Source organism: Sus scrofa, chromosome 17 (assembly GCF_000003025.6).
Source record: "Sus scrofa isolate TJ Tabasco breed Duroc chromosome 17, Sscrofa11.1, whole genome shotgun sequence".
NCBI classification, from domain to species: domain Eukaryota; kingdom Metazoa; phylum Chordata; class Mammalia; order Artiodactyla; family Suidae; genus Sus; species Sus scrofa.
In genome coordinates this window covers 21,069,661-21,095,242 of record NC_010459.5, presented here as the reverse complement: position 1 = coordinate 21,095,242, position 25,582 = coordinate 21,069,661, and the positions used below count along the sequence as shown (strand labels likewise).

The 25,582-nt window shown below is 40.4% G+C and overlaps 1 long non-coding RNA gene and 1 pseudogene across 1 annotated transcript in view; both read right to left on the bottom strand.

The window, feature by feature from the left end:
• The window catches only part of LOC110257461, a 331,523-nt gene extending 323,845 nt beyond the window's left edge, over positions 1 to 7,678 (bottom strand). Inside the window, exon 1 of the long non-coding RNA XR_002340074.1 lies at positions 7,627 to 7,678. This is a non-coding gene — a long non-coding RNA (uncharacterized LOC110257461). The remainder of the gene's footprint in view (positions 1 to 7,626) is intronic.
• LOC110257460 overlaps positions 14,225 to 25,582 on the bottom strand; it is a 47,321-nt pseudogene continuing 35,963 nt past the window's right edge.

The window sequence follows — 25,582 nt, the reverse complement described above, 5'->3', positions numbered from 1 at the left end:
AATTCACACAACAGCATGTTTGGGATGTATTTATCATCTCAGGGTTTCTGCCATGGTCTAGCAAGTGAGAGTAACATTTTTCACAGCTTTATTGAAGTTAAACTTACATATTATACAAATCCCTTATTGTAAGTGTGTAACTCAGTGTTTTTTTTTTTTTTTCTTTTAATGACTGCACCTGTGGCATATGGAAGTTCCTGAGTGAGGGGTTGAATTGGGGCTGCAGCACCAGGCCTATACTGCTGCAATAGTAACACCAGATCCAGGCCACATCTGCAACCTACACCATAGCTTGCAGCAACACAGGATCCTTTTAACCCACTGAGCGAGGCCAGGGGTCCTCACAAAGTCAGGTCCTTAATCCGCTGAGCCACAATGGGAACTCCTAGTTTGATGGCTTTTAATACATTTACACAATTGTGTAAGAATATTTCTCTCAACCTCCAAATTCCCAGCCCCAGGCAAGGACCAATTTGTGTGTGGTATTTTTGCCATTTATCACTCAGCGTAATGCTTGCGCAGTTCACCCCTGTTGTTACGTTCCTCAGTACCTTGTTATTTTTGATGGCTGCATCGTATTTGATTGTGTGCATATACTAAAAGGTGTTTTTTCCATTCACCACGTTAAGTACATTTATACTTTTTTTGACTTGGTATTATTTCTGATGCCGTTACATACAAGTCTTTGCACATGTTTTAATTTCTCTAAGGGCTGAATTGCTGAGTTGTATTAACTACCACTGTATACCTCAAGAAAGCCCTCTCTGACTCCCTTAGAGTCTGCCTCTTGGCAGTGCTTCCTTGATAATTTTGTTCATAAGTGAAATACTATATCTATACATTGAATTAATTTTTTTGTTTTTATTCACAAATCGCTCTAGACTAGGAGCTATTTATTTTTTATTTTTTATTTATTTTTTTGTCTTTTGTCCTTTTAGGGCCACACCCGAGGCATATGGATGTTCCCAGGCTAGGGGTCTAATCGGAGCTACAGCTGCTGCCCTATACCACAGCCATAGCAACTCGAGATCCAAGCTGCATCTGCGACCTATACCACAGCTCACAGCAACGCCAGATCCTTAACCCACTGAGAAAGGCCAGGGATCGAACCTGAAACCTCATGGTTCCTAGTCAGATTTGTTTCTGCTGTACCACAATGGGAATTCCTCTAAACTAGGAGCTATTTAAAGTTCAAACCATGCCTTTTTGTGATGAGAACTCATGGCATGTTTATTAAAATACTAAAGAGCCAGATAGCTTGAGGTCAATGAGCTACCGTATGGTCAGAGGGCTGGTGCATGCTGGGTCAGTCTGTCTAACACCAGGAACTGTGTTTCCAAGACTCCTCCCTCTGTTTGATTCCACCTAGAGTTGGCCAAAGAGAACTTGTGTGAGATTTGGAAGCAGGAAATGAAACGGAAGCCCTTACCCATCAAAGGTCAGGATGGTGAGATGAGGCAGCTGTCAGAGCAGACAGTCTGGCCGGCCCAGCTTTGTCACCACCTCCCCAGCCCCTGGCCCTGCTCCTCTGCCCCGCTCCCAGCATCAGCTGTAGAGGTGAGGTCTACGAGGGAGCACATCTTCCCATGGACCCCTCCATGGGCTCTTTTTAGGATCCTAGCCTGTGACCTGAACATGGCTACAGAACTTTCCTTCAAATTCTGCCGTCATCCACACCAGCACTGCACAGATAGTTAGCAGCTGATTCTCCGGTTCCTCCTCCAGATCTGTATTTCCCCAGCCTTGCCACATTTTTTTTTTTTTTTCTGCATCAGGTCTGATGTGCACAATAAAGTCTTCATTTCATGTAACTCACAGTAGCTCTGTTTTTCTGGCTGAATCCTAACTGCTACAACTGTCCAGGCAGGCACCATATATAAATCCTTGTTCTTCTGAGAATCCGGTGCTGCGGCCTGGAGTTTCTGAAAAACTGTCTGGTCTGCTCTACTACACAGGTGGGCCCTCCCTGCCCTATGTGACATTTATTTAAAAAGGTCTCTTTATGCACAGAGCATCACCCGTGAGATCTGGGAAGGGGTTTTTTTTGGTTTCCAGCATGAAAATGTCACTGAAGATTTTTAAGGGATATTGTTTTTCTTTTTCTTCAGTTGGAGTTTAAATTTATCCTGATAACATTTTAATTGCTGTTAGAATTCCTGGGTAACTGACATCCCTTAAATTTCTGTTATAGGTGTTAATTGCTATCTTGAATCCTGGGAAAGATAAAGACAATTTAAAGTTAACACAGGGGGCTCACAAGAAAATGATGAAATGATGTGTATGATGCTGAATATATCCCATCTACCTGGGATGGGGGAAAGGGGGGAAAAAAGAAAATAAATAAACATAGGGGAAGAGAGATATAGAGTAATTTAGGGGGAGAAAGAGAGAAAGAGAGAGACAGAGAGAGAAGGAGAGGGGAAGGAGAGAGAGGTAGGTGGAGAGAGAGAGAAGGAGAGTGGGAAAGAGAGGGGAGGCAGAGAGAGAGAGAAGTGGGGGAGAGAGAAACGGGGGGAGACAGAGGGAGGAGAGAGAAAGGGAAGAGGGAAAGAGAGAGGAGGGAGGGAGAGAGAGAGGAAGATAAACAGAGAGAAAGAATATCATTTGGGGCACTGTCACCTTATTCTCTTCTTTTCCACTCTCTTGACACATTTACACCTCCGTTGTTTTTACCTTACCGTTCAGTTGTCTCATTGGGTAAAATCAACATTTTCTAAACTTTACCTTTTCAAACAGCACAGCTGAAGCTTCAATACCCCTGACTGATAGTAGATCCTCTTCTGATATCTTGTCAATGGTAATTGGAGTACATTGCAGATCAGAGACTAGTGGTCTTTACAGCCAGTTATTACAGAGGGAGGTTCCCCTGCCGAGGAGGTGGTTGTCTGGCCGTGGTCAGTGACAAAAGCAAGGCTCTGAGAGTCATGAGATAATTGGTGATGCTCTCAGCACTTAGGGGCTCTAATGAGTCCAGTTTCTGCCAGCTTAACTACGAACTGGGTACAGATTTTTGTTGACTTTTGTTTTAAGTGAGAGACAGACTTGTCCTGCAGAAGATCTGTTGAGCTCTTCCCTGCCTTATACATGTATAAGGTCAGTAGGGGACCCATTTCCCTGGAAATGGGATGAAAGGGAATCTACTATTCTTTAGAAGCTTGACCAGAGATGCCGTACTCGTGGCCATGAAGGTTACAGCAGAAGAAAGGAGTCAACCTAAATAAAAGACCAAGACCCCATCTCTGATCATGAGATATATAAGTGAAGGAACCCATTCCTCATGGACCAGTTAGATGGAAGATGAAGGTAGTCAGTCTCCACCAATGAAATTGGTTTTGTTTTTCAGAAAAGGGAATTCACTCTGTGTTTGAGAGCCAAGCTTAAGAACAGGGCCTAGGTGTTAGGTGATAGTGGAGAGCGGAAGGGCTGCTCTGAGATCGGCCTGTATCTGCTGCTGGTGGATCTTCTGAACTCTGTCCCTCCTTGGTACATCCTGAGAGCAGCACATGGGCACTGATGCCATTCTGAGCAGGGACTCAGGAGAGCAAGGCTGATGTGGTATGGCAGCGATGTTGACAGTCCCACAGCCAGATTCCTGGGCTTAGAAGCAGAGTGACTGTGAGAAAGTTTGTAAGTTTCTAATGTCTCAATTCCCTCTTCAGCAAACTGGTGACAGTAGCATCTACATCACAGAATCAAAAATATTAAATGAGTTAATATATGTAAAGTACTCTAATAAGTGGTTGGACCAAGAGTTGCTATGCCATCTCCTGACCAAATACAGAGATTGGGTTCCATCTCTGCCTACCTTCCAAAATCACAATTCCACCTTGGTTTGAGGCTCGACCAACACACACACACACACACACACACACACACACACACACACACACACACACACACTTGTTCCTTGTCCAAGCCATGGCCACTTAGTCTATTAAAAACAGACTCTTAAAAATATTTGCCTTGTCTACAAACCTCCCAACCACTGGTCCCTAATCAGATCCTCCAGCCAGCTTCCCATCTCTGAGAAGCATGGTCCAAAAGACCTCTGAGAATTCTCTATCACCAATGGACTAATAGGTAGGTGGAACACCAGCCTCAGGAGCTTAACTCTATTGCCATAGTGGCTGCAGATAACGATGTGTTCTTCCCACCTCAGTACAATGTATTTACTCAGAATGAGTCATAGACCCCACCACCCAAAATCCACCTCTGTCCCCCACCCTAACCAATTCACTAGGCAAGTTAGTTAGGCTGCATCAGGACTCCAGCAGTTGTGGGCTACCCAAAGTAGCTCATTGATATTGATAACATCTCCCAATTTCTCTTCACCATGAAACACTGGTTTCCACTTTCAAAGCTAATGCTCAAGATATTTTCCCACTCATATTCCAACATATTTTCCCCCTAAATCAAATGGCCTTTTCTCTTCTCTCTTAAAAAAAAATTTAGACCATACTTCTTACTCTCTCCTTGAAAATCTGATATATTTCTGGCTCAAAACTTCACTGAGATTTTCAATCAGTCAATCCAACTAGATTCCACTTCAACAACTTCCTCAATAGCTATCGCTTTGTGTATCCTCCAGGCTATGAAATATTTTGGCCCCTGGTAAGTCTTTGTCTCATCACTGGAACCCTAAAGATTGGTATTTCACTTAAGAATGTCAATGAATTAATCCATGCATTCTTTTATTCCCTGCACGGTTCCATAAAACATCTTGAAAGGATTAACAAAGGTGGTATATGAGGTTAGATAAAGCAAAGCAAAGGTTGAACCATACCCCAGAATGTTTTCAGTTGGGCAAAAATGTTTAAACTGTGTTACAGTTTCAATTTTGAGCTTCCAAGCAGCAAAGGCAAGAAGGAAACAATTCACTGACAAGATGCATGAGACCATGTGTGAACTCTGGCCACAAGATTTTTGGGAGACATGCACAGGTTTTCCTGTCACTAATATGTGAAAAATATTACAAGACCTTGGTGACCACTGGCAAAGTATCTTTTGTTTCCCTTCATTAACTCCATAAAACTCTACCACACCTGCACCTCTGTCACTTTCAACCAGCCAAGGCTGTGTAAGCAACATCTGCACCTCAGAGCAGAAGTACCAGAGCTGGATTTCAGAGCAAAAGTCTGGACCTTGATAAGCCCCTTAGGAACCCCAAAAGACTACATTTCCCCTGTCTGTTTTCATTTGTATCAAGCAATACTCCATTAATCTTTGATCCTCACATTCTGCTTGTCCCTGCTATTTTCTAAGAAGCAGAATTCAATTTTCTACAGGCAACTTGGCCTTCAGCTAGTTTAGGGTTCTGTGTGTAGGCATCACAGTCATATTACCGAAAGTTCTAGATGAATGGTTATATACAGGAACACATTCAATCACTGGATGGATTCATCATCAGAATAGAAAAAATTATGGCAATGGTATCAGGAACAGTATTCCTTTAACTTTTCTTCTGTTTTTTTTTTTAAATCAAATTAGTAGCCAATGTGACATGTATAACCGGCTAATAAGTTTGAGCATATATTAATAACGTTTATATTTGAAATCAGGCCAAACTTCAATTAAGTCAATCTTACAAATTTAATAATGTGTACAGTCATTTCTCTGCAGAGTGGTAATGAGGTATACATGGCAGGCAATACACAAATGATTATAGCTTCCATTACAACATAATCACAATGAGCTTTTCTTTTTTGGATAAACTACAATAAAGGAAGTTGGAAACTAGAGAAGTTGTACTGCTTTTCCTTTAAATGCCCTTGATCTTAAAGTAAAGGAATCCTAAGCCTTAATGTTTTCCAAAAGGGTCTTGATAATTAAATATTCTAGAAAATAAAGTTCACAATTTTTTCTTCTTTCTAATGAATACTTTCTATATAAGTTGATAAAAGTTGTCCAAATCACAAAAATTTCCACCTGGAGATATATATGATCAAATATTTTTAACTGTGGAACTAAGATATAAGTTGCTTACAAATCACATTCTGTACCCAGGCTATTTACCATGAACATACAAAATTTTGAATTAGTAATAGAAAAGGTAATATGCATGTTAGGTGACATAGATAATGGACAAAAGATGTAAGATTTGTAAGTAACAGATTACTGCTTTTTGAAAAAAAATTTATTATAATTGATTTACAATGTTTGGTCAACTTCTGCTATAAAGTGACCCAGTTATACATGTATATATTATTTTTCTCACATTATCCTCCATCATGTTACATCACAAGTGATTGGATATAGTTCCCTGTGCTATACAGCAGGCTCTCATTGCTTATCCACTCCAAATAATATATTACTTCTAGTACTTAACAGTTCTCCAAGTATAAATAGTATCACCCTTCCCTGCACTCTCTTAGTTGAGGCCCTCAAGTGGGAGCGAAAGTACTGTGCATTATTTGCCCAAAGAAATTATATCTTGTAATAACCTGCATTGGAAGAGAATGTCAAAAAGAAGACATATATATATATATATATATGTATATATATAACTGAATCACTTTAATGTATACCTGAAATTAACACAACAATGTAAATCAACTATTATTTCAATAAATTTTTAAAAAGATAACCATATTCATAAATGCTACTGGGCAAAAAAAAAAAAAAAAAAGGAAGTTTCATGAGCTAATGAGTGGTTTTGCCATGCTCTTTCCTCTTTACCATGACCACCAGGACATTTCAAGATGCCAGCTCTTCTGTGCCTAGGTCCCTGAGTGAGGATGCCCGGAAGAAGAGTTCCCAGTCAACCCATGATGTACGTACAGAAGAAACTACACAATGTCATTACGGGTATATGTGTTACAGCAACATAATTAAACCAACCCTGACTGGTTGGGTTATTCCACAGCTAGATAAGGATAGGCTAGATTATGCTATAATAACACATAACTCAAAATCTCAAGGGCTTGGGAGTTCCCACTGTGGCTCAGTGGAAACGAATCTAACTAGTATCCATGAGGATGAGGGTTTGATCCCTGGCCTTGCTCAGTGGGTTGAGGATCTGGCATTGGCATGAGCTGTGGATCACAGACACGCCTTGGATCCCTCATTACTATGGCCGTGGTATAGGCCAGCAGCTGTAGCTCTAACCCCTAGCCTGGGAACTTCCATATGCTGTGGGTGCAGCCCTAAAAAGCAAAACAAACAAACAAACAAACAAAACCTCAAAGGCTTGAATCAACTAAGTTACTTGTCACTCAAGCTACATGCCCATCATGGGTGGTCTGAGGAGTCTGTTCAACACAATCATTCAGGGACTCAGGTTATGACCCTACACTGGGTGGAGAATGGACATGGGACAGGAGACACAGTAATCTGTTCAATGGCTTCTAAAACATCTGCATGGAAGGTACACTAATCACTTCCACTCACAAGTTCAAGCCATATGACCACACCTGACTTCAGATAAGATGGGGAAGTGGAATCCTATCATATACCCAAAAGGAAATAATTATTTTTATTACTCAATGAATTTATTACATTTATAGTTATACAGTGATCAAAACAACCCAATTTTATAGCATTTCCATCCCAAACCCCCAACACATCCCCCCACCACCCAACCTGTTTCCTTTGGAAACCGTAAGTTTTTCAAAGTCTATGAGTCATTACCTGTTCTGCAAAGAAGTTCAGTCTGTCCTTTGTTCAGATTCCACATGTAAGGGATAGCATTTGATTTTGGTGTCTCATTGTCTGACTGACTTCACTTAGCATGATAATTTCTAGGTCCATCCATGTTGCTAAAGATGCTGGTATTTCATTCCTTTTAATGGCAGAGTAATATTCCATTGTGTATATATACCACATCTTCTTTATTCACTCCTCTGTTGATGGACATTTAGGTAGTTTCCATGTCTTGGCTATTGCAAATAGTGCTGCAATCAACACTGAAGTACATGTGTCTTTTTGAGTCACAGTTGTCTCTGGATAGATGCCCAGGAGTGGAACTGCTGAATCAAATGGTAGTTCTATATTTAGTTTTCTGAGGAATCTCTGCACTGTTTTCCACAATGGGTGCATCAATTTAAAATCCCACCAACAGTGTAATGGGGTTCCTTTTTCTCCACACCACCTCCAGCACTTATTGTTTTTAGACTTTCTGATGATGGCCATTCTGGCGGGTATGAGGTGGTACTTCATAGTGGTTTTGATTTGCATTTCTCTAATAATGAGTGATGGTGAACCCCTTTTCTTGAGTTTTTTGGCCATCCATATCTCTTCTTTGGAGAATTGTCTGTTTAGATCTTCTACCCAGTTTTTGATGAGATTGCTTGTTTTTTTGGTATTGAGTGGTAGGAAGTGTTTATAAATTTTGGAGAATTAATCCCTTGTCACTCGATTCATTTGCAAATATTTTATCCCATTCTGTGGGTTGTCCTTTCGTTTTGTTTAGGGTTTCCTTTGCTGTGCAGAAACTTTAAGTTTAATTAAGTCCCATTTGTTTATTTTTGTTTTTACTGTCATTACTCTAAGAGGTGGATCTGAGAAGATGTTGCTGTCATTTATGTCGGACAGTGTTTGGCCTATGTTTTCCTCTAAGAGTTTTATAGTATCTGGTCTTATATCTAGGTCTTTAATCCATTTTGAGTTTATTTTTGTATATGGTGTTAGGAAGTGATCTAATTTCATTCTTTTACATGCGGCTGTCCAGTTTTCCCAGCATCACTTATTAAGGGGACTCCATTGTATATTCTTGCCTCCCTTATCATAGATTAGTTGACTGTAGGTGCATGGGTTTAATTCTGGGCTTTCTATCCTGTTCCACTGATCTACATTTATGTCACAGAACATTCTCTAAGATTGATCACATCCTGGGCTACAAATCAAGCCTTGGCAACTTTAAGAAAATTGAAATCATATCAAGCATCTCTTCTGACCAAAACACTATATGACTGGACATCAACAACAAGAAAAGAACTGCAAAAAACACAAACACATGGAGATTAAGTAATATTCTATTAAACAACCAATGTATCACTGAAGAAATCAAAGAGGAAATTAAAAAATACCTAGAAGCAAAATGACAACAAAGATACCACACTCCAAAACCTATGGGATGCAGCAAAGGCTTTTCTAAGAGGTATGTTTATAGCAATACAAGCCCACCTCAGGAAACAAGAAAAAGCTCAAATAAACAAGCTAACTTTATATCTAAAGCAGCTCGAGAGAGAAGAACAGACAAGACCTAAAGTTAGTAGAAGGAAAGAAATAAAGATCAGAGCAGAAATCAATGAAATAGGAATGAAGAAAACCATAGAAAAAAGCAATGAAATGAAAAGGTGTTTCTTTGAAAAGATCAACAAAATTGATAAACCCTTAGCCAGACTTATCAAGAAAAAAAAGAGAGAAGACTCAAATCAATAAAATTAGAAATGAAAAAGGAGAAGTAACAACGGACATCACAGAAATACAAAGGATCATAAGAGACTGCTACATGCAACTGTATGCCAATAAAACAGAAAACCTAGACGAAATGGACAAATTCTTAGAAAAGTACAATCTTCCAAGACTAAACCAAGATGAAATAGAAGAGATCAGTGGACCAATCACAAGTACTGAAATTGAAACTGTGATTAAAAAACTTCCAACAAAAAAAAGTCCAGGACCAGAGGGCTTCACAGAAGAATTCTATCAAACACTTAGAGAAGAGCCAACACCTGTCATTCTGAAACTATTCCAAAAAATTGCAGAGGAAGGGACACTCCCAAACTCATTCTATGAGGCCACCATCACCCTGATACCAAAACCAGACAAAGATACCACAACAAAACAAAATTACAGGTCAATTTCACTGATGAACATAGATGCAATATCCTCAACAAAATACTAGCAAACCGCATCCAACAATACATTAAAAGGATTGTACATCATGATCAAGTGGGATTTATCCCAGGGATGCAGGGATTCTTCAATATCCACAAATGTATCAATGTGATATACCACATTAACAAACTGAAGAATAAAAACTATATGATCCTCTCAAGAGATGCAGAAAAAGCCTTTGACAAAATCCAACACCCATTTCTGATAAAGACCCTTCAGAAAGTGGGCATAGAGGGAACTTACCTCAACATAATAAAAGCCATATATGACAAACCCACAGCCAACATCATTCTTAATGGTAAAAAGCTGAAAGAGTTCCCACTGAGATCAGGAGCAGAAAAGGATTTCCACTCTTGCCACTACTATTCAACATAGTTTTGGAAGTCCTAGCCATGGCAATCAGAGAAGAAAAAGAAATAAAAGGAATCCAAATTGGAAAGGAAGAAGTAAAACTATCACTATTTGCAGGTGACATGATACTATACCTAGAGAATCCTAAAGACTCAACCAGAAAACTGTTAGAGCTCATCAATGAATTTGTCAAAGTCGCAGGATACAAAATTAATACACAGAAATCGATGGCATTTCTATATCCTAACAATGAAAGATAGGAAAGAGAATTTAGGGAAACAACCCTGTTTACCATTGCATCCAAAGGAATAAAACACCTAGGAGTAAACCTAAAGAGACAAAAGACCTGTACTCTGAAAACTATAAGACACTGATGAAAGAAATCAAAGATGACACAAAAAGATGGAAAGACATACCATGCTCTTGGATTGGAAGAGTCAATATTATCAAAATGACCATACTACCCAAGGCAATCTACAGATTCAATGCAATCCCTATCAAATTACCAAGGACATTTTTCATAGAACTTGAATAAAATATTTTAAAGTTTGTTTGGAAGCACAAAAGACCCAGACTAGCCAAAGACATCTTGTAAAAGAAAAGTGGAGCAGGAGGAATCAGGCTCCCTGACTTCAGACTATACTACAAAGCCACAGTCATCAAAACCATATGGTACTGGCACAAAGACAGAAATATAGATCAGTGGAACAGGAAATCATTATTGTATTGTATTTTATTGTATTTTTTAGGGCCTCATCCACAGCATATGGAAGATCCTGAGCTAGGGGTTGAACTGGAGCTGCAGCTGCAGTCCTACACCACAGCCACAACAACACTTGATCTGGACCTCATCTACAACCATGCCACAACTTGTAGCAATGCAAGATCTGTAACTAACTGAGTGAGGCCAGGATATGGACCTGCATCCTCACAGACACTAGGTTGGGTTCTTGATGCACTGAGCCATAACAGGAACTCCAGAAATAATTTTTCAAATTGTCCATATCATTCCTTAATGATTGCAAAACAAGTATGATGCTTATTTTCCAGATGACATTTCCAGTTGAGAAAGGCTTGGTAACCGGCTTAAACTCAGTTAGAAAATGAAAGAAAAAGGCATCTGAACACCAGCAGCCTGAATTCCAGGTCCTGGACCCTTAAAAAGCTGTGAAATCACAGTCATACTCTGTTATTAACAACACAAGTGTGCATTTGGAGATGGCACATTGTAATAATGAAGAGTACTGGTAGTACGGGGCATTATTACTAACCAGCAATAATCTTAGTTAAAGCAACAGCCAATTAGCTGAAGAAAGTAAATTTACTGTTATTTGGAAAATCTCAGCTGTGCATCTATATATTAAGTAAGCTGAAAATAGGTTCCAGGGCTGGCCCTTCATTAATTATTCTTTACAGCTTGGTGGGAAGCTGAAGAAACCACGTGACTCCTCTCTGCTCTAGAGCCTGGTACTAAAAAAGGAAATCAGGCCTGCTACAGATGGGATATTCCCAGAGCAGAGCCATCGTGAATCAGGTCAGCACTTAGATGTGAAGCTTGTGGAATTCCTTATTTGAAGGCCCTTCTGCATCTGGACAGAGCATCATTGTTTTATACTAATTAATTTTAAATGGGCCTTTGGCTAAGAACATCGAAGTCTGGAACTGCAGATGTCCATCACCCATCTGGTCGAGACCGAGAAGATGGCCATCTTAGTTTTTTGTCCTGTTTAACCCTCTGAAAATGTCAGCACTTCTCCACTGGATTAATCCCTTTTTATCAGATGCCAGCTTATTGGAAATAAATTCTCCTAAGAATCATGCCTGCCAAATTAATTTTACCCTCAACTCCCGAAGAGTCTACAATACAAAAAGGATTTGCTAAGGAAGGGCATTTTGGAAATGAAGGAGAAACACATTGCTGCAAGACTCGGCCGGGGGGTGGGGGAAGTGAGGTTCCAAGACTGAGGAAACTGAGCCCTGAGTGGTGGGTGGGGAAGGGGGTAGGCAGCCAGTGGACTTACTGCTGCCTAGGGGGTTAATTAACACAGCAAATGCCTCATCCTGGGTCAAGGGCAAGAAACCGAAGCAGAACCCAGCTTATGAATGAGATAAACAGGGCAGAGTCTGAGAAGACACCAGCACCCTTTAAGCCACACATCTCCACACAGAATTCCTTTCATGAGTTACATTTTTGCTGTCCTATTGGCAATACCCCCTGTCACCCAGGGAGCCATCTCTTACCCTCATGCATTTGTGTTAAAGAAGCAACACTAAGCAAATGACAAGTTAAGTAACTATGAGATATAGATAGATCTCATAGTTAGATATATGTATAGATACATGTACACATATGCATATATATTGCATTTGAAATATTAATCGATTATATATAAAGTACTTTTAAATTTCCTCATTTACTAAAAGACACACTGACATATTTTAATCTAAAAGATATAGCATAATTAGTTTTGGTAATAACTATATATAAAACTATAGCTTAAAATATAATTTCATATCAGAGAATTCAATATAGACACCACAAAACACTAATTTTTGGACCTGATATTTGGGATTCTTGCATTTTGCATAAAAAAATCTAATGGTTTATGTTTACAATTTTCATGTTGTTTCAAAATGAACAAATATGAGAGGTTTCTGACTCATCTTTAGACATATTTCTTTCTAAAACACTGCAGAAATATGCTGTCTTTATTTCAATAAATAATATGCCAACATGGATATAATAATCATTGCTCTATTTTTCCTTTTTAGCATTGGCTCCTACAAGGCCATGGAAAGTTCCCAGGCTATATGAGAAAAAGACATGTTATTGTAGCCCACAGATCTGTCAAAGACAATCTTAATGGGATTTTTACGTACCTCTTGACGCTTTTCCAATCAGCATTTCTTTATCCTCCCAGCTAAATACCAGTCTTACCCAGGCATGATTTGAGCAATATATGACTAAAAATGAAAACACCTAAACTGGATGATAGCCCAAACCACCATGATGGTTGGTGGGGTTCCTCTGAGTAAGAACCTGTGGTGGCACAAGGCTGGTACATTCCTCTCCTGCCCACTAACGGTAGAACGTGCCCACTCAATATGCATCCCGAATCTCTCAGTTTAATATAAAATAATAGTTAAATAATTATCATCATATTCATTTCTTTTTTGTTGTTGTCTTTTTGCCTTTTCTAGGATTGCTACCCGAGGCATATGGAGGTTCCCAGGCTAGGGGTCGAATTGGAGCTGTAGCCACTGGCCTACACCACAGCCACAGCAACACAGGATTTGAGCTGAATCTGCAACCTACACCACAGCTCACAGCAATGGAGGATCCTTAACCCACTGAGCAAGGCCAGGGATCGAACCCACAACCTCATGGTTCCTAGGCAGATTCGTTAACCACTGCGCCATGACGGGAACTCATTATATTGAATTTTTGAAAAAAAAATCAATTAAGAAAGACATCAGTTCATCTGAGCTCCCAGAATACCATAGAGTTGGAAAATAATGGCCTACTCTATGACGAAGACTAGCTGCCTAATTAAGAGCCTTTTTTATGCTCTCCATTACTAAACACATAGCCTTGATTTTATTTAAGGCAGCTACTACACCAGTTAACCTTTGATGCATTATAATCCATCCTAACACTCAGTGGCTTTAAACAGGAGTTCTGTTGTGGCTCAGTGGTAATGAACCCAACTAGTATCCATGAGGATGAGGGTTCAATCCCTGGCCCTGATCAGTGGGTTAAGGATCTGCGTTGCCCTGAGCCATGGTATAAGTCGCAGAGAGGGCTCAGATCTGGCGTAGCTGTGGCTGTGGCATAGGCCAGAAGCTGCAGCTTCAATTTGATTTCAAGCCTGGGAACTTCCATGTGCTGAGGGTGCGGCCCTAAAAAACAATCAATCATCATTCCTGATTTGAGTCAGCATCATGGGTTTGGTTCAGTGAGTGGTTCTTGAGGTCTTGGCATATTGTTGCCATAGCAGCAATTAATCCAGGTTAAAAATGAACAAACAAACAGCAATACCTGCATAAACAATTACTTTATATCTCCCAGTCTTTCTTACATTGAGTGGGGTGGTCAGATAACACAGTTCTGGTCAAGAGAAAGAAATGAAAGTCACAAGTTGGGGCTTCTCAGAAAGGCACTCAATGGAGGAGAGACTTGACTGGCTTCCACCTTTTTATAGAATGTGGAGGCAATGCAGGGGTGCAGCAGCCATTCTGAAACCCTGAGGCAACAGTGATGAGTTTGGAAGACTACATCCTAAGATGGCTTCATGGAAAGGAAAAAGCAGACAGAGACAGCCTATTTCCTGATCAATTCTTTTTTCTTCTTCTTTTTTTTTTTTTAAATGGTGGCAGATGGTTTATTGACCTGATCCTCAGTACAGGTGCAGGGGCTTGTTCATGGTGTCCTTAATGTACAAAGTCCAGATGTTCTGCCAATTTTTCTTGAGCAATGACACCAGGAAGTTGAGAGCTAAGTGGGTGCTGTACACCAGCTCATCATTTGTCATCTTCATGTGGCCAACAGCCACTGCCAGACACCACACTTCTTCATCTGGAACTTGATCGTGGACTTCACTTCATCAACTTTGGCCACCATATCCTCATTGTGGGTCAAGGAAGGGAACTTGCCAGCCTTATTCAGGCCAGGGCCCAGGATCCCTGGAATCTGCTTGAATAGAGCCTCTGAAGCCAAAAAGGCATCGTACTTCTTGGCCAGCTTCTTGACCAGTTTCTTATTCTTGCTGAGTTTCTTCAGTGCCTCAGTGTCCATGTGCAGGACATCCACAGCCTTGGCCTCATCACAATGCTGCTTATCTCCCAGAACACACATGGAGAACTTGGGGCGGAGAGTAGACTTAATCCTGACGGTGCCTAAGAAGCATTTGTCCTTCTGAGGGTCATAGTTCTTCAGGCTGATCTGAAGCTCCACAATCTCCAGAAACTTTCAGCACTTGCAGTAGTTCCCATGCAGGACCTCCCGAACTGCCTCGTACAGGGTGTTGTGATGCTCATCCATGCTGCTCATGATGCCTGGAGCAGTGATAACCAGAAAAGAGCCTGATCAATTCTTATATGAGAAAAATATAACCCCCAATTTGTTTAACCCACTCTAGTTCATTTTTGTCACTCAGTGCTGAATATACATTCTCACTTAAAAAAAAATGTAAATATATACATGGCATGCCTTGGTGCGTGAAACTTTGTAAAATTAACATATTTACAAAGGTGTGTGGCCATATAGGAGAGAGATACAAACAAAAAAACCCACATCTTTCCAAGAGGCTTCCCTGGTCACCACAGGTGCCTGAAGGAAGAAAGAGCACTGAATAGAATAAGGATGAGAGGCTGGGAAAGAGAAAAGCCTACATGGATCTACTTAGGGTAAGCAGGACAGTTGCCTGCTCTAGAGCCTAGCCAAGGGACAGATGCCTTTTCAAGTTATATACCCTAAGGAGTATTTGGTGCCATGGAAACAAAGATAAAAATGTGCACAAGGGAGTTCCCGTCGTGGCTCAGTGGTTAACGCATCTGACTAGGAACCATGGGGTTGCGGGTTCAATCCCTGGTCTTGCTCAGTGGGTTGAGAATCCGGCGTTGCTGGGAGCTGTGGTGTAGGTTGCAGATACGGCTTGGATCCCGCTTAGCTGTGGGTCTGGTGTAGGCTGGCAGCTACAGTTCTAATTCGACCCCTAGCCTGGGGACCTCCATATGCCGCGGGAGCGGCCCAAGAAATGGTAAAAAAAAAAAAAAAAAAAAAAAAAAATTCACAAAACAGGAGTTCCCTAGTGGCTCAGTGGGTTAAGGATCTGGCCCTGTCAATACAGTGGTCTGGGTTGCTGCTGTGGCTCAGGTTCCATCCCTGGCCTGGGAACTTTCACATACCACAGGCATAACCAAAAAAATGTGCATAAAATAGATATAGAAACAAGAAAGACTGCAGATAAAATTTTCCCTAGGAATATAGCAATTGCTTTCCCATATCCTTGTGGGAAAATCCATAATATTGGCGAACTGAAAGCATTTGAGCTTTAGGTCTTTGGGAATTCATTAATTCATTCAACAAAGATTAATCAAGTTCCTTGATAACTGATTTATCATGATTCCTTTTATTTTTAAATTTTTAAATTATTTTTTATTTTGTTTTGTTTTGTTTTAGGGATGCACCTGTGCATATGGAATTTCCCAGGCTAGGAGTTGAATTGGAGTTGTAGCTGCTGGCCTACACCACAGCCACAACAATGCCAGATCCAAGCCATGTCTGCAACCTACACCACAGCTCAAAGCAATACCAGATTCTTAATCCACTGAGCAAGGCCAGGGATCAAACCCACATCCCCACGGATACTAGCTGGGTTAGTTACCTATGATCCATGATGGAAACGCCCTCGAGATTCATTTTAAATTTTTTGTTTTTTTAAATTTCTTTATATATTTTTTCTACTGCACAGCATGGTTACCCAGTTACACATACATGTATACATTCTCTTTTCTCACATTATGTGTTCCATGATAATTGACAGAGTTCCCAGTGCTACAAAGCAGGATCCCACTGCTAATCCATCCTGAAGGCAACATTCTGCATATATTACCCCAAGCTCCCAGTCCCTCCCACTCCCTCCCCTTCCCCACTGGCAACTTCAAGTCTCTTCTCCAAATCCATGATTTTCTTTTCTGTGGAAAGGTTCATTTGTGCCATATATTAGATTCAAGATATAAGTGATATCATATGGTATTTGTCTTTCTCTTTCTGACTTACTTCACTCAGGATGAGAGTCTCTAGTACCATCCATGTTGCTGCAAATGGCATTATTTTGTTCTTTTTTATGGCCGAGTAGTATTTATTGTGTATATATACCACATCTTCCTAATCCAATCATCTGTCAATGGACATTTGGGTTGATTCCATGTCTTGGCTATTGTGAATAGTGCTGCAATGAACATGTGGGTGCATGTGTCTTTTTTAAGTAGAGTTTTGTCTGGACATATGCCCAAGAGTGGGATTGCTGGGTCATATGGTAGTTCTACGTATAATTTTCTAAGGTACCTCCACACTGTTCTCCATAGTGGTTGTACCAGCTTACATTCCCACCAACAGTGCAGGAGGGTTCCCTTTTCTCCACACCCTCTCCAGCATTTGCTATTTGTGGACGTGTTAATGATGGGCATTCTGACTGGTATGAGGTGGTATCTCATGGTAGCTCTGATTCACATTTCTCTGATAATCAGTGATGTTGAGCATTGTTTCAAGTGCTTGTTGGCCATCTGTATATCTTCTTTGGAGAAATGTTTACCTTATTTCACAGTATACTGAAGGGCTGCAATATATGGTGGCTTTGAAGGAGAACACAAGTACCAGTACAGTATCTATTTTCCCTTCCCTCTCGCCTCCTCCTCCCCCTCCCTATCCTATCTGCCCCTCTCTTTTCCTTATTCTTTCCTTCCTGCCCCTTCCCTTCCTTTCAGAAAAATCAGTTGGGGAGAAGAATCTCTCTAACATTCCTTTTCTTTTCTTTTCTTTTTGTCTTTCAGGGCTGCACCTGCAGCATATGGAGGTTCCCAGGCTAGGGGTCCAATCAGAGCTGTAGCTGCTGGCCTTCATCACAGCCACAGCAACACCAGATCTGAGTTGTGTCTGCGACCTACACCACAGCTCATGGTAATGCCGGATCCTTAACCCACTGATTGAGACCAGAGATCGAACCCGCAACCTCATGGTTCCTAGTTGGATTTGTTTCTGCTGCACCACAATGGGAACTCCCCCTTTTCTTTCTTTAGACCTCTCATTCTCAAACAATGGAACAGTTGAAGCTAATGTTATACAAGGAAGCTTTGGATGGTATAAGACATGGCATTACATGATGCTGGATACACGGTGAGAAGGTTTATCTATTTTCCATTTTATTTCTTTGCCTTCAATTTTACAAAGCTTTTAATAAAACAGTGATGAAGTGAGCTGTGAAAATAATAATACAAAAATAGGGAGTTCCCATCATGGCTCAGTGGTTAACGAATCCAACTAGGAACCACGAGATTGCGGGTTTGATCCCTTGCCTTGCTCAGTGGGTTAAAGATCTGGTGTTGCTTTGAGCTGCAGTGTAGGTTGCAGATGTGGTTTGGATCTTGAGTTGCTATGGCTCTGGCATAGGCCAGTGGCTACAGCTCTGATTCAACCCCTAGCCTGGGAACCTCCATATGCCGTGGGAGCGGCCCTAGAAAAGACAAAAAGACAAAAAAAAAAAAAAATTCACTATCTCTGCCCCCTCCTTACCTCCCCAATTCTCCTCAGAGACAACCACTATCTCTTTTAACTATTTTTAATAGTACTTACATGTTAAAAGGCTTATACTACTTTGATTAATCAAATTTAGAGTTTATCTCGACACTTTATAATTGATCAAAAGTTTACATGGATTTAAAAAATATGTTCACAGGAGTTCCTCATTTATACTAGTCATAACAAATCTGACTAATATGCATGAGGACGCAGGTTCAATCTTTGGCCTTGCTCAGTGGATTAAGAATCCGGCATTGCCGTGAGATGTGGTATAGGTAGCAGACGCAGCTTGGATCTGGCGTTGCTGTGGCTGTATCATTCGCCTGCAGCTCTGATTCTCCCCTAGCCTGAGAATTTCCATATGCTGCAGGTGCGGCCCTAAAAAGAGAAAGCAAGGAAGGAAGGCAGGGAGTTGGTTAAAGACTATGTCCACAGATTCTATGGTGTTCTTCACTTGGCTTAATCCACCTTCCCTTGAGTGTGGGCCGGAATCTGTAACTCACCTCTGACAAATGAAATAAAACAGGTGATAGTGTCCAGCTTTGGAGACTGTATCATGAAGGCACTGTTGCGTCCATCAGGGTCTCTCTCTCTCTCTCTCTCTCTCTCTCTCTCTCTCTCTCTCTCTCTCTCTCGGATAACTGGCACTAGGAGAAGCTGGCTGCTATGCTGTGAGAAGAGGCCCACATGGTAAGGAACGGTGCACCCTTCAGCATCCACTGAGGAACAGAAGATTTCTGACACTGTGATTGAGCTTGAGGTGATCCCTCCAGCCCAGCCAAGTCTTCAGATGATGCAGACCCTGCCAACACGTAGACTCTAACTTCATGAGAAACCCAGAGCCAGAGCCATCCTGCTAAACTGCTCCCTAATTCTTGATCTACAGGAAGTGTGAAGAGAATAAATATTTGTGTTAGGATACAAAGTTTGAGGGTAATTGGGTTTTTTATTACTCAATGAATTTATTACATTTGTAGTTGTGCAATTTGTTAGGCAACAATAGATAACTCATAAAGTCCTTTAAAACCACTTTCTCCGTATGCTTAATATAGTTATCTGACGTTTAATCAATGACATCTGTTTATTTCATTATTCCTAAGTAGATGTTATTCACTAAGCCAATTATTGTATCATAATTTCATGTCCTTCCTTATACAACTTTGGTTTTTTCCGGGAATTAATAATTGCCATTATTCTACTAGACATAGTTATCTCTGTATTTATCCTCATTACCTTTCCAAATATTCCATCAGATCTACTATATACCTTTCAGAAATTTTCTTTACGCCACGTGGCATATCATAACAGATAATCTAGCAATCACTTATTTTTCCTTCCTGGAGACCTTTCCCCAGAGCTATTGTCTTGTTGCTCCAACCTGGTTTCCTTTCTCTAGGTCTGTCATCCTGGGACAGACTTTACTTCTGGCTCTTTTGTCCACAGCTCGTGTCTGTCATGACCCCTTCTTCTTGGATCTTAATGTCTCCTGTCAGTGCGTCATTTCTTTTTCTTTTAACTCAATGAATTTTATTATATTTATACTTGTCAACCACACTGTCATTTCTTCTTATACAGGTGAACATTCTATAGTAACTTCCAAAGTATGGTTGCATGGGTCAAAATTATATGGATATAGATATCTAAAAATAGTTAACTTCAGAGTTCCTGTCATCGCTCCGCAGTAATGACTCTGACTAGTATTCAGGAGGATGAAGGTTCTATCCCTGGACATACTCACTGGGTTAAGGATGTGGCGTTGCCGTGAGCTATGGTGTAGGTCACAGACACGGCTCAGATCCTGAGTTGCTATGTGGTATAGGCTGGCAGCTGTAGCTTTGATTCAACCCTTAGCCTACGAATTTCCATCTTCTGCAGGTATGGCTCTAAAAAGCAAAAATAAATAAATACAAGAATACATAAATAAATAAAATATTTAATTTCTATAAGATTATAAATTAGGATAGTATATTCCATGCGAAGATTTTTCAATTCTTGAAACTTGTTTCTTCCAGATTTTTTTTCCTATTTTTTTACATATTAGTTTTTCTCAGAAGTCATTTCCAACGTTCAGAGAAATGAATGGACAATGTCCATTGAATGCAGTATAAAGTTTTTCAAAAGTTTTTAATTTCAGAAGGAATGAGCCTATTTTAGTCTTACAACTCCTGTTATTCTCACTTCTAAATGCCCACAGTATTTCTTTATGCCTTTCTTTCAGCTTTCGTTCACCTCCCAGTCTCCATTAAAATATGAACTCATTACCAGTCTTTAGTTGATGCTATTTCTAATTTTCACTAATTTTCTAGTGAAAATTGATAGTTTTAACAGCTGTTATTACTACCTTAATGTCTGCTCAAGGCGTCAGAGCTGGAGGTTCTTTGCAAGATGGAGCAGGTTTCCATTTACGTGTGACTTAGAACAAGCCAACCCAAATTTGCACCTCAGTATCTTTATCTCTAGAATGACCAGTTTCATAGATCATCTGGAACATGAAGGACTTCTCAAATCTAATGTCCAAATGGGAGTGGCTTACATAAGTTAAGTCCCAACTTCCCCTTCTCTGATCCTAAAGATTATCATCATAAAAAAAATATAGGGATGAATTCTCAGGCTTTCTCAGCTTCTCCTTGGGTCATCATAATTATTTCCTGTCAAATCATTTATTCTCCTCATTTATACAATATTTTAATTTCCTCATTTAAACATTAAAGGCAGGAACTATTGCCACCTTAGTATAAAACATTAATTATTATGGAAATAAAGTAGTGAAAAATATACAATATCATGTCACTATTTTATCATTATTGCTATTAGTTATTTCTCTTCTATATGCTACTACTTGAGAAGAATTCAGAACCACTGAGCCCAGATTAAAGTCTTGCTATGAACTGAACTGTGTCCCCCCAGATTCATATACTGAAGTTCTAACCTTCTTTTTTGTTGTTGCTATATCCACAGCATATGGAAGTTCCTGGGCCAGGGGTTGAATGCAAGCCACAGCTGTGACGTGTGCCACAGCTGCAGCAATGCTGGATCCTTAACCCACTACACCAGGCTGGATCAAACTGCCACCTCTGCAGTGACCCAAGCCATTGCAGTTAGATCCTTAACCCACCGTGCCACAGCAGGACCTCCTTTTTTTTTTTTTTTCCTAACTTCCTTGAGACTACATTGGAGATAGAACATTTATGGAGGTCATTAATGCTAAAAGGAGTCCTAAGGTTGGAGTCCTGATCCAGCAAAACTTGTCTCCTTACAATAGAGGAAGAGATACCAGAAATGTATCTTTCTCCACCTGTGAGAACACGGCATGAAGGTAGCCATCTGCCAGCCAGGAAAATAATCCCCACCAGAAATTAAACCCTGCCTAAACCTTGCTCTTGGATTTTCCTGCCTCCAGAAATGTAAGGAATAAATTTTCATTGTTTAAACCACTTAGTCTATGGTATTTTGTTAGAGCAGCTCAAAATGACTAAAATGGGTATCTTTAAAAAACAGAGGATTCCTTCATGTTTCAGCTGAAACAGATGCTATTATCCATGAAGATGCGGGTTAAATCCCTGGCCTCACTCACTGGGTTAAGGATCCAGTGTTGCTGTGAGCTGTTGTGTAGGTCACAGGTGCAGCTTGGATCCCCCATTGGGATGGCTATGGTGTAGACTGGCAGCTACAGCTCCCATTTGACCCCAAGCCTGCAGGTGCAGCCCTACAAAGACAAAAAATTAAAAATTAGCAAAAACTTCAGCATCTTTTCTTAGTTTTAATTTGCAGCATTTTTTCCAAATGGACATGCCATATGAATTTTCCTTTTTTTTTTTTTTTTTTTTTTTTTTTTTTTGGCTGCACCCCTGGTGTAAACTTCCTGGGCCAGAGATTGAATGGGAGCCACAGCAGTGACAATACCAAATCCTTAACCTCTAGGCCACAAGGGAACTCCTAATTTTTCTTTTTTTCCCCAGAATTTTATACCTTAATATTGACATTCCACTGAAACTGTGCGAAGTATTAACCCTTGAGTCACCACATAAGTACATTCTTGTATAAGTAGTAGATTGTCATATTTGTATTAGAAAGCTTTCCTGAAACTGAAAAAAATACTTCTGAGGTTTCATGTCATGGCTGTTGTATCAGTTAGTTGGTGCCAGAATAGTGATACATTAACAAACCATCCCCAAACTCAGTATCTTAAGACAATTGTTTTTTTATGCCACCGATGTTCAGGTGATGATAGACCAGCTTCAGCTGGTGGGCAACTCTGCCTCAGACCATGGATCAAGGTGCCTCTGCCCTTCAACTGTAAATCTATGAGGAAGCTGATGCAGCTTTGCTTGTTGTGCTTTTCATTCTTATATCAACAAATGACTTCTTTCCAAGGCTCAAGAGGGAATTGGATACTTAGGCTTTACAGTCACGATGGATAAGCAATGAGGTCCAACTGTACAGCACAGGAGCTATATCCAGTCTCTTGGGATAGACCATGATGGAAAATAATATGAGAAAGGGAACGGATAGATAGATAGATAGATAGATAGATAGATAGATGAATGACTGGGTCACTTTGCTGTACAGCAGAAATTTGCAGAGCATTATAAATCAACTAATAATTAATAAATAAATAAGAAATACGTAAGGCCTCTCATGACTTAGAATTTTCATGAGGTCACTTTATCCCCACCCCACTGGCTGAAGCAAGACATGTGGGACAGCCCCAAGTCAAGGGGTGGGAAATATCTTCTGCTATGAAGCCATATCAAGGTGTGCATGTGGGGGAGGGTGCAGAATGGAGGACAACCATGCAGTCAGCCACTGAAACACAAGAAGTTACCCCATATTTGTGTTTTGTTTTCATTTTTCCATTCTTCACTTTACCCTCTGTTCCTTCTAAGAGTTTGTTACTTTCTGTGGGCTTTCTCACCATTGGCTGGACTTCCTCTCCCCTCCCCCACCTGACTGGTAGAGCTGGACCCCATACATGCGTTCCTTTCGGCCCCACATATTGGGGTCAATCAAGATTCTACATGAGAGATTTGGGATAGACTGCACAACACGGGGAATAGAGCCAACATTTTATAATAACTATAAATGGGATATAACTTTTAAAAATTATGAATCGCTATACTGTGCATCTGTAACTTACATATTGTACATCAACTGTACCAGGGTCTATAGTTCTCTTAAAACAAATACATTGAAATTTTAGAGAGTACCAGTGAGTTTCCAGAGAAGAAAAGGAAATTATGAAAAATCCTCTGACTCAGAACCACACATTTTATTTGATTATTTCCATGACCAACCATTGTGAAATTCTGTGACTTTTACCAGTAGTTCCATTCTTTCTTCTTTTAAAGTGCAACAGACAACCCAGATCCATCTTTTCTCAGCTACTCTGCTTCACTAACTGAATAACTTCTCTCTGACCTCAAGCCTCTTATTTTTTTTTTTTTTTTTCTTTTTAGGGCTGCATTTGCGGCATGTGGAGATTCCCAGGCTAGGGGTCACATGGGAGTTGTAGCTGCTGGCCACAGCCATAGCAATGCCAGATCCAAGTGGCGTCTGTGGCCTACACCACAGCTCACGGCAACACGGGATCCTTTAACAGAGTGAGGCCAGGGATCGAACCTGCATCCTCATGGTTGCTAGTCAGATTCATTTCTGCTGAGCCACAATGAGAACTCCCAAGCCTCTTATTCTTCAAAACAGTTCTCTCTGCCTCCAGAGGTTTTTATTTTAAGCATAAAAACTCAAGCTGCATCATGTCACACTCCTCTTGAAAAAACTTCAAATGGGATCCTTTGCGTATACAATAAAATCTAAAATATCTTCTTTTGTTTTGGCTACAACATGCAGCAGCTTGATGTGGGAATCTCAGTTCCCAGACTAGAGATTGAACCTGGGCCAAGGTGGTGAAAGCACTGAATTCTAACCACCAGACCACCAGGGAACTCCCCAGTCTAAAATCTTCAGCATGGCAATCAAGGTCTTCAAAGGCTATCTCCAAAACCCTTATCATTCTCATCCCCTAAAAACCCCACCTTCTATTCACATATTATTTGCTATGCTAATAATGTGGGTTTTAGCTGGATTCATTGTTCATTCACATTACCTTAGCCAACGGGTGTCCATAAAAAAGAGGAAGATGGTGAAGAATCTAGAAATTTGGGTTTTAGAAAGGATTATTTTGGAAGAAATTCACAGAATGCAAATCAAATGACCTTGTTCTCTAAAAAAGGACTTTATTGGCCCTTTGTATGAAAAGTTGAGACCTATCTGTCTTTTAAGTAGGGTGTGGTCTAGGGATCCATGCCCTATCCTCTTCCCATCTTTCCAACCCCTTGGTACAGCCATCCTCTGTGTGGGCTTCACACTCAGGTAATCTCTTGGCAGGTACTGACTTCTAGCAGCTCTGGAATCACATCTCACCATCTTTGCCTAGCAACACCAGGGGTAAGGTTCTTTTTTCCCAATAGTTGCAACAGAAGTCCTGGAGTTGACTTCTGTTAGCCTGGCTTGGGTTGCAATTCCATCCCTACAACTAGGGGGAAGGAATTCACTGCTTAACTGGGCTGCGGAAAATGGATCTGATGGAGGAGTCAATACAATGGGGACAGTTACAATGAGATAGGGACAAGGCTGGTTACTCCAATGTGGTGTAACATAAGGAAGAGAAATGAATGCAAGACATACATGGCCGACATTCATCTACTGTATAATTTATCAGAACTTGTTGCAAGAACATTCTTTTGAGTGTAGGAAAGAAGGTATTTAAGAGCACTCATAAAAGCTATCTTTGAATGCTTACTCATGAAAAGAGAGAACAGACTTGGTCTTTGAAGCTCTGAAGGTTGCATGCAGGCCAAACAAGTATAGAGAGAGATTTGTGTTTTCTTCAAAAAATGGGACAGACTGGTCATTTGTAGAGATGGTAGATGGTGCAGAATCCAGGAGAATGAAAGTTAGGAGAAATGTTCAGCTCTGTCGAAGGCTCTGACAGGGTTTCAGTGGGCACTTGTATATCTGACTGGATGTATGGAGAATGCACTGGATACATTACCTATTCCAGGTACATTTACCTACTCATACCTATTCATACCTATT